Source organism: Humulus lupulus, chromosome 8 (genome assembly GCF_963169125.1).
Source record: "Humulus lupulus chromosome 8, drHumLupu1.1, whole genome shotgun sequence".
In the NCBI taxonomy this organism is placed as follows: domain Eukaryota; kingdom Viridiplantae; phylum Streptophyta; class Magnoliopsida; order Rosales; family Cannabaceae; genus Humulus; species Humulus lupulus.
Window position 1 is genome coordinate 80,727,462 of NC_084800.1, and position 9,594 is coordinate 80,737,055.

At 33.2% G+C, this 9,594-nt stretch overlaps 1 long non-coding RNA gene across 1 annotated transcript; it reads right to left on the minus strand.

The window, feature by feature from the left end:
* Window positions 1–7,070: 7,070 nt before the first annotated feature.
* Window positions 7,071–9,159, minus strand: LOC133793919 (uncharacterized). The gene is made up of 2 exons (XR_009875028.1): window positions 8,732–9,159; window positions 7,071–7,330 (listed from the first exon to the last, which is right to left on the minus strand). It is a non-coding gene; the product is annotated as an uncharacterized LOC133793919 (long non-coding RNA).
* Between the last annotated feature and the right edge of the window lie 435 nt (window positions 9,160–9,594).

A 9,594-nucleotide genomic window follows, 5' to 3' on the forward strand; every position in this document is an offset into this window, starting at 1 on the left:
CTGCCACAATACTTACTCCACTATTTTGAACCATTCGAGCATCATCTCGTGACTTTGTGTGAAATCTTTTTCCTCCAACAATGTAAGCATTGTGCTTTATTACATGAACACTTGGTCCAAATGATATGCGTTTTAACTCTGTCGACACTCCATGGTTTTCTTCTCCCAACCTTGCTAGAATAATATTTTTCAACCATCGACTAAATGTTTTATTGTGCTCATCTATAATCCATTTCTGTTTATTTTTAACCTTGTTGGGAATCATTGATTGTAATAACTCCATGTGCTCACTACAATACAAAGTACAACATATTAAAATTTCAATTATACATAAAAATGAGCATAATGTTTATTAAATCTATAACTTACGTTATATAGGGTTGAACTTCAGGATTGTTTTCCAACACAACTAAATGAGCTTGATCTAATTCTGCACGAGATATGGTCACTACTGTTCCTTTCCCTCGTAATCCTCTATCAACTCCATCCGAGTTATTCCGTGGTTTGCTAATTCCGATTGTGTCGATTCCAACCATGTACTCTGAACAAAATTCCACAGCTTCTTCAGCTAAATAACACTCAACCATACAAGCTTCAGGGCGATGGTGATTACGTACATATCCTTTCAACACCTTCATATTCCTTTCAAATGGATACATCCATCTCGCCCAAACTGGCCCACACAACTTGGCTTCTCTTACTAAATGGACCATCAAATGTATCATGATGTCAAAAAATGATGGTGGAAAATATTTTTCAAGCTTGCATAAAGTTTCAACTATTTCATCATGCAATGCATTCAACTTCTTCATTTCCAATTCTTTTCCGCATAGTTGATTAAAGAAGATGCACACACTTGTCACACTATCTCTAACTCTTTTTGGTAAAACTGACCGAATGGCAATTGGAAGTAATTGTTGCATTAATATATGACAATCATGTGATTTCATTCCAATTAACTTCAAATCTTCCATAGACACCAAGTTTCGAACATTCGATGAGTAACCATCAGGCACTTTCATCCCTGCCAATGATTGACATACGGCTTGCTTCTCTTCTTTAGACAATGTAAAACAAGCAGGAGGCAAATATGTGCGAGCCCCTTTTTCTTCAGGTGCCAAGCGGTGTCTTATACCCATTTCAACAAGATCTAAACGACTAGACAAACCATCTTTGGTTTTACCTGGGATATCAAGTAATGTACCGATTATACTTTCACATACATTTTTTTCTATGTGCATGACATCCAAGCAATGTCTAACGAGTAAATCTTTCCAGTAAGGAAGTTGAAAGAAAATTGATTTTCTTTGAAAACATCCATTGACTTTTTTGTTTTTATTCTTCTTCCCATACCTAAAGTCAACTTTTTCTACTTCCTTAAGAATTTGCTCACCTGACAATGGCAAAGGAGCAATGTCTCGTTCCACAGTACCGTCAAATGCTTTTTTTTTTTATTTCTGTCAGGATGACTTAAATGCAAATATCGTCTATGACCCATATAACACATTTTGCGTCCATTTGACAAGCGACGGGCCATTGTGTTGGTGCAACAAATTGGACAAGCTTGGTAACCTTTTGTGCTTAAACCTGATAGGTTACCATATGCTGGAAAATCATTAACAGTCCATAACAACACCGCTTTCAAATTAAACACTTCTTTTTTAAAACCATCATATGCCTCAACACCATTTTCATACAACTCTTTCAAATCATCAATTAATGGTGCCAAGTAAACATCGATATCATGTCCTGGTTGTTTTGGGCCCGAAATCATTAATGAAAGCATCATGAACTTCCTTTTCATCACCAACCAAGGAGGAAGATTGTACATAACCAGGAAGACAGGCCATGAACTATGCCTACTACTAAGAGATTTATGTGGGTTTACTCCATCAGCAACTAAACCAAGACGAAGATGTCTTGGTTCATTTTTGAATTCTGGATTGATATAATCTATCTTCTTCCAGGCCTGTGAATCTGCAGGATGCCAGAGTTTACCATCTTTCACTCGTCCAGTCTCATGCCATATTAAGTTCTTAGAATGTTCTGCACTTTGATATAATCGCTTCAGCCGCGAAATCAAAGGTAAGTACCATAGCACTTTCTGAGGAATAAGTTTCCTAATCTCTTTACTTTTGTTAGGTTTGTACCGTGATAAACCACATTCTGGGCAAGCGTCCATGTCTGCATACTCCTTACGATATAAAATACAATCATTCGGACATGCATGAATCTTCTCATACTTCAACCCTATCAAACTTAATTTTTTCTTTACTTCATATGTAGACTCCGGAAAACAATTTTCTAGGGGCAAAATCTCCTTGAAAGCAGCTAAAAATTGACTGAAACACTTATCACTAACTCCATTTTCTGCTTTTATGTTATAAAATTTAACCATTGTGGGAAATCTTAGTTTATTGCAACCACTGAACAATTGTCTGTCTGCATCTCTAACCATACTATCAAATTTTTCTGGATTATGAAAAACTCTTCTTGTGCTTCATCAAGCAATTCTATAGGATGATCATCAAAATCATTACTCTCAAAATCATCTACACCTCGCCTACCTAATGGATATGGGTCATCATTTAATAATTCTCCATGCCAATACCATTTACTATAACTCATATCAAATCCCCGACAAAATACATGATCCTTTATCATGGTAATATTCCCCTTTACTCCATTACCACAATCGATACAAGGACAACAAATTTTTTGTGGATCACTACAATTCTTTTGGCAAAACTCTAAAAATTTGTTGAATCCATCTTGAAATTGTGATGTTTCTCTCCTCTCAAGCATCCATGATTTATCCATACTAATAACAATATTCAATTCGTAATAAGTTAGAAAAAAAACTTATATTAGGTTCTAGTCTTATAAATTTTTTTAAAAATTCGGCAGAGTATCCTCTATTTCTATATCATACCGTAATTTCATAATTACCTATAAAATCAATACAAACAAACACAATAATCAAGCATATATGAATCCATCATTATTAGGTTCTAGTCTTATAAATTTTTTAAAAAATTCGGCAGAGTATCCTCTGTTTCTATAGCATACCGTAATTTAAAAATTACATATAAAACCATTTAAAACAAACACAATAATCAAGCATAGATGAATCTATCATTATTAGGTTCTAGTCTTATAAATTTTGTAAAAAATTCGGCAGAGTATCCTCTGTTTCTATAGCATACCGCAATTTCAAAATTTCCTATAACAACAACACAAACAAACAAAATAATCAAGCATAAATCAATCCATCCTTATATCACCACAGCACGCAAATTTCCCAGAGCCTACTTCACTAATTTTCAAACATAACTTTCACTAAATCTAATATGCATGATTACATTAGTCTTATCTTTATACATAAATCTTATAGTAATATAAATACAAAAAATAACTAACCTTCAATATTAATCTTTAATGCACCCGAAATGAACAACAAAGTTCACCACTCAATCAACGACCCTACTAAAACATTACATAATTAGTAAACTACATAATTAATTATCAAATCAATAAATAAAAAAAATCAAACTAGTTAATGAAACTAATGAACAACACTTTGATCATCTTCAAGCTATTTATTTTTTTTCAAATATTTAAAAAACAAATTTATCTATTGTCAAAATTTCTAAAACTAACTAATATGCATATATATATTTATAATAAACCTAATTTTTATCACATTATTTAAACTAACAAAATAAACAAATAATTATAAAAATTAATAAAATATTAATTATATTAATTTTAAATTCGGAATAATAAAAAAAATTAAAAAAAACATAGAAAATTAAAAAATTATCATCAAAACCACATTTTAGTAATCTATACATGTTTTGAAGCTCAAAATCCCCTTGCAATGTCAAAAATCCGGTCAAAATCCGGCAAGAAACACCACTTTCAAATGGAGAAAAAACCCACGGCCAAATGCTTTTTTTTCTCTAAAAAACAAAAAAAAAAAACGATTTTTGGACTATATTTCGGTTTATAGGGTAGAAATATTGCAAGAAATAAAGAAAAAAAAAAGGCTTGGAGAATCAAAATGGGTGTTGGCTCACGGTGGTTAATGGAGGTTTTGGGGGTTTCTTTTTGCACAGAGGGTAGAGAGGTTTTGAGAAGATGACCGTTCGGGTCTAGGGAAGGGACTTATAAAGCACTTTTAACTTCGGTTTTTGGTAAAAACCGAAGTAGAAAGTGGACTTTCCACTTCGGTTTTTACCAAAAAACCGAAGTTAAAGGTCCTTAAGTCATACCCCTTGGAGACTTTTAACTTCAGTTTTTTGGTAAAAACCGAAGTGGAAGGTACACTTTCTACTTCGGTTTTTACCTAAAAACCGAAGTTAAAAGTGCACAAGGGCCGCGTTTGGTTTGGCCAGTTTTTTGCATTTTTACTATCTCTAAACGTAATATAAGGGCTTGTGCAAACAAACACGGCCCTCTCCACTATGAATTTTTCACTTCGTTTTTTTAAAAAAGCGAAGTAGAAAGTAATTTTTTCCAGAGCGCCAATTTGAAAAGCAAAGTAAAAGAGTTTGAAAAGGTTTTAACTTCGCTTTTTTTGTATGCTCACTATAAAAACCGAAGTAAAAACCTATATTTCTAGTAGTGTTAGGCTCGGAGCGTGTATTCCACGTAAAGAGGGAAAGGTGGATTTATTTTGGAGAATCCCAGATTTTTAGGGAAAAAAGTTGGCGGTTACTCAAAAAGTGATATTATTGGGAAACGTGCAATTTGAAAGCCCTAATTCTATACCCAGTTTCTTGGTCTACAAGATATGATACTCGAAATTAAGATAACATAGTAAAAGAATCAAATTTGTATCGTTCATGCAAATTCTGGGTTTGAAAAATCCACAATAACAAAAGAACCTAAAAATTACATGGTATTGGCTAAAGTATCCTAGTGATAAACTAGTGCCCAAGGTGTAACAGAAGCATAAAAGTGCATGGAAGAACAAAGTATGAACACAGATATAAGGGGTTAAGAACAGATACTTACACAATGTAGCTAGCAGGTACAGAGAAATTGAAGACCGAAGGAGTGGTTGTAGAGACGATCTCACGGAGTCGAACAAGCCAGCGTTTTTTGTTTTCTTGGTTTGGAGACATGCAAGAACTGGGCAAATTCCAATTATGTTTTTTTCGTCTTTTTTCTTCTGAAAGCACAAGGTGAGAAAGTGAAATGGGGAAGACGATGGGGATGTATTTATAGGTCCCAGGGAATGCCAAAGGCTGAGCTGATCTGAGCCATTGGCCAGATTTCGTATCTGAACCGACGGTCAGGGAAAAATGAGATGATGGTACCATAAAGTTGGCAGGTGAACGAACGTGGGCATGGTTCTAAGGCACTCAAGTACTCTGATTAGTCAATACCTGGCTGACGCGTGTCCACACTTGAGAGTGAAATTGATGGTATAGTTTCCAAGAGGGGCAGTTCAAAAGTTTCCTTCTCATAGGATTCGAACTGATGCTTTTGAGGGGGTAAAATGTTACACCCAGATTTCGAGATAAGAGTATGACCCTGAAAATTGGGCTCGTCAGGTGTGAGCTCGAAATATGTCCAGACATCATTTGGTTCAACCATCAAACCCCTCTTAAGTAAAGCAACGACCTTGAGGATGTGTAACCTCAAATATTCTCTGAGCACGCGATGGGCAATAGCAGGACACTTGAATATATCTTGTACCGATTGTCCTCAGGTGAGGTAGTTCAAGCTCAGAGAGTGCAAGCTCAGGTGTGACAGCCTCAACAGTACCTGCCTATCCCGAGCATAGCGTGAAGTTAGGTGGCAAGTTCGTGATTGACCCATAAGTCTTGACAGAATCAATGCCGATTATTGATCTCGAAGACCTGATGAATCACCTGGGATAGCCCATTACGTGTGAACATATTTATTGTTGTGTAATCCCAATATTTATGGGATGTCATTTAATCTGTTATTCATTCCCGATCTTCATGGGACGTTTCCGTGTATATAGGAGATAATGAATTCAATATCATTATTTCAATTGATATATAGAATATCTTCCCGAAATATGTGGGAACGAATTCTGCAACCTTCTCTATAAATAGAGAAGGAATCACCACTTGTAGAGGACCGATTTCTGATTTCTTGGGAGAAAGCTCTGGGTAATTCATCTCTGAAGAATTTCCAAAAAACTTCAAGTCTTAGTAACATAGACTCATGGACTAGGCAGAATTAATTGCTGAACCACGTAAAAATCTTCTTGTCTTCCTCTTTAAATTCATTTGCTCTAGTTTTCATTTGTTTAATTGCTCTGCTATTTAAGTTGACGAAAAGCAGTGTCAACAGTTGCAATTTCCCAAAAGCGTTCTGATGGCTAACACGATTCCCCACGTATTGAAAACTCACCCCCATCATTACCTTTTTAACTGTGCCACGATCAGTATAAAAAACCTACACTACAAGAAAAAATGCTTTTAATAACACAAAAAATGTGTTATCAAAACATACCATAACACTTTTTGATGTGTTAAAACTGACTATGTTATCGTAGGTCAGGGTACTTTACATAACACTTTATCATTGCTATACAGATGTGTTATTATACTGTCAACGATAACATACTTTCTGTGTTATTTTAATAAATAGATAAGTGTTTAATTATATTATTTATAGTCGATTATATAACACATTTCAATACTTATAAATTTATGTTATACCACACTTTAGTATAACACATTTTTTGTGTTATACTACACTTTAGTATAACACATTTTTTGTGTTATATAATGAAGTTTGCGTAACAAAATTCTTTACTTATAAAAATTGTTATTGTAATAGATATTATAACACATTTTTCGTATTATTTTAATATTTAGATAAGTTTAAATTCTCATTATATATTCATTTCTATAACACTAATTTATTATATTATATTTTTATTTTTTATGTATATAATTAAAATTAACTTTCTAATATATAGTAGCATTATCAAATGAACTTGATTTTCAAATAACAAAAAGTAAAAACATTCAACATTGTATTAACAATCCACAAATTAGTTTAAAACATTCAACACTGTCATCAACAACAAAATGTTTTTTAAGTATTCAAGTAGTCTTAAGTATTCAACATATTCAAAAGTTACTACTTTCAGCACAAAATATTGAAGAGTTTAATTTTTTACATAATAACACGTCAAAATTTGAGTAGTTGCACACTCCTACAGTACTATTTGATAGGAAAAAAACATGCAATTGAAGTTGCTTCATTGTACCAGCCACAATGATCTGATCTTCACTTCCAATTCTAACAAAACCAACACACTCCGTGTCTTCATTGCAGACTGCAACGCAACATAATACAACAACATTCAATGTTAAATTGATAAACTAAGTCTGATTTAAATTCAAAGTTAAGACATGAATGAGTCATAGAGTAAAGAGCAGGTTAATTGCTAAGGCAATTGTCGATACGCAATTGTTGAACCAGCTGTAACATACACAGCACAAAGTTCGTACACACAAAGAAGAGCAACATCTAAAAGTAAAAGAACAGAAACAGCTCTTGTAGAAGTAAAATTCAGTGAAATGTGAGTGAAACTTTCTGAAGTCAGGTGGCCAGACATAAAAATAATATAATTCATCAAAAGCTTCATCACAATAATGTAACAGAGCTTTAACAGGGCCAATTAACCATTTAATATAATTTCCTCCTGAATGGACCAGACACTGTTAACACATCACATTGATTAACCTTCATAGAGCATATCTCATTATTTAGACAATAATACCTGATATTATAACATTTAACTACACTTTTCCTCCAGAAGACCAACATAGAACATTTTCCCTGCTTACATATTTGTACTCACACTGCTTACTTTTTAAGAGTGATGCATTTCTAGATATTTTTAATCACTCAAAAGAAGTGGTATAAGCATAAAATAGGTCCCCTCAGTACTAGTAAATGCTCTAAATGAGGTCTAAAAGCCTTTTAAACTCCGTACAAAGAAAGCAGAACCAAAGTCAAAATCAAACTAAGAATAATCAAAAGCTAGATACTAAAAATCAAACACAAAATAAGACAAAAAATCTTTCAAATCAAACCACTATATTCACACAAACATATAGAAAAACATAAACAAAATAAAAGAGAGAATTGGTAACTAACAGCTAGCTGGGCATAACTGTGATTAAATTAGCTTTTAACCAACTAGTACAAGCCATCCCTTAGGTGCCTAAACTTACAACCAGTTAAGTCTATCAATCTCACAATGTCTATACATGCAATTTTTGCCATGAAATACTCCCAAACAGACGAGACAACAACAAGCTAATAACAATATACATACCAAATGTGTCATTAAATATAAATTCTTATTTCTTCAAAGTAATCAGACTATAGACAATCAATAGGCACAAAGATGTACATATATATTTATAGAAGCTAAACCCACAAAGGATAAGAAATGAAATTAAAAGCAAGAGAACAAGCGTAATTAAATTATAGCCCCTGCCAACTGTCTCAATTCAATTAGCATCAATTCAAGAATATGCACAACCCCTTCGATATAAATATATGTATTATCTCTCTCAAATCTCATTTTCTCTCTATATTATCTCAAGCAGAAACAAATATATGTATATAAATATATATTGATTAAATTCAAAATACTTTCTCGATATTAATTTGAAATCTAAAAGGAAAAAAAAACTACACAAGAGACTAACTACTTCATGAGTACCTGGGTCTTGCTTTAGCTATGAGAGAGAGAGAGAGTTGATTTCAGAGCAGCCGTGATGGAGAGAGTTGATAGACTCTGTGAGAGAGAGAGAGAGAGAAAGAGAGAGAGAGAGAGAGCGCAAAATATTTTCTCTACTTTTGTACATTCAACAATTATACAAAAACAGAGGAGCAACTAATATGAATGTTTCATGATGTTAGTTGATTATATATGAAAATATTTCTATCAAGATAGGATATACATAAAGGAAATGACCAAGAGACTACCTGGCCAAGTAAATGTTAAGAATCCGATACTCAAGACTATGAATCTGACATTTTTGACTACTTATTTCATCAACAAGTATAGTGATTTAACTTTTAAGAAGAAATGGGTTTGCAAAAATTAGACAAGTCTAGCATTAAATCTCAAAAATATTTCATAAGGTCGTACATTCAGATAAGATCTACTTAATCTTGGGGTGAGCTCTATTTTTAAGTGTACACATCTAAAACTAATTCAATAAAACAAGCAATAACGTTAGACAACACAAATCAACTTAATCGAAAAAGTAAGAGGAACCAGAATAGTATTAAAGAAATACAAAAGCCATCCAAAATATTAATGTGCTTACTTAAATAATGTTTATTTTTGATAGTCATGGTTAGTGTTGTTTAATGATCTTGGTTCAACTCTTCATAACATAGTACACATCGAGCTCGTTGAGAATAGTACACAGTGTACACTTGGCCCAAATTATCTTGGGCCACTAGCCCAACTCAAGCTCAAAAATGTGAGAATATTAAATTTAAGAAACAAGCCATAAAATGAAACGCAAAAGCTAAAAATCAAGTATTTAAGCATGATGAATATAGTGTTTGCAG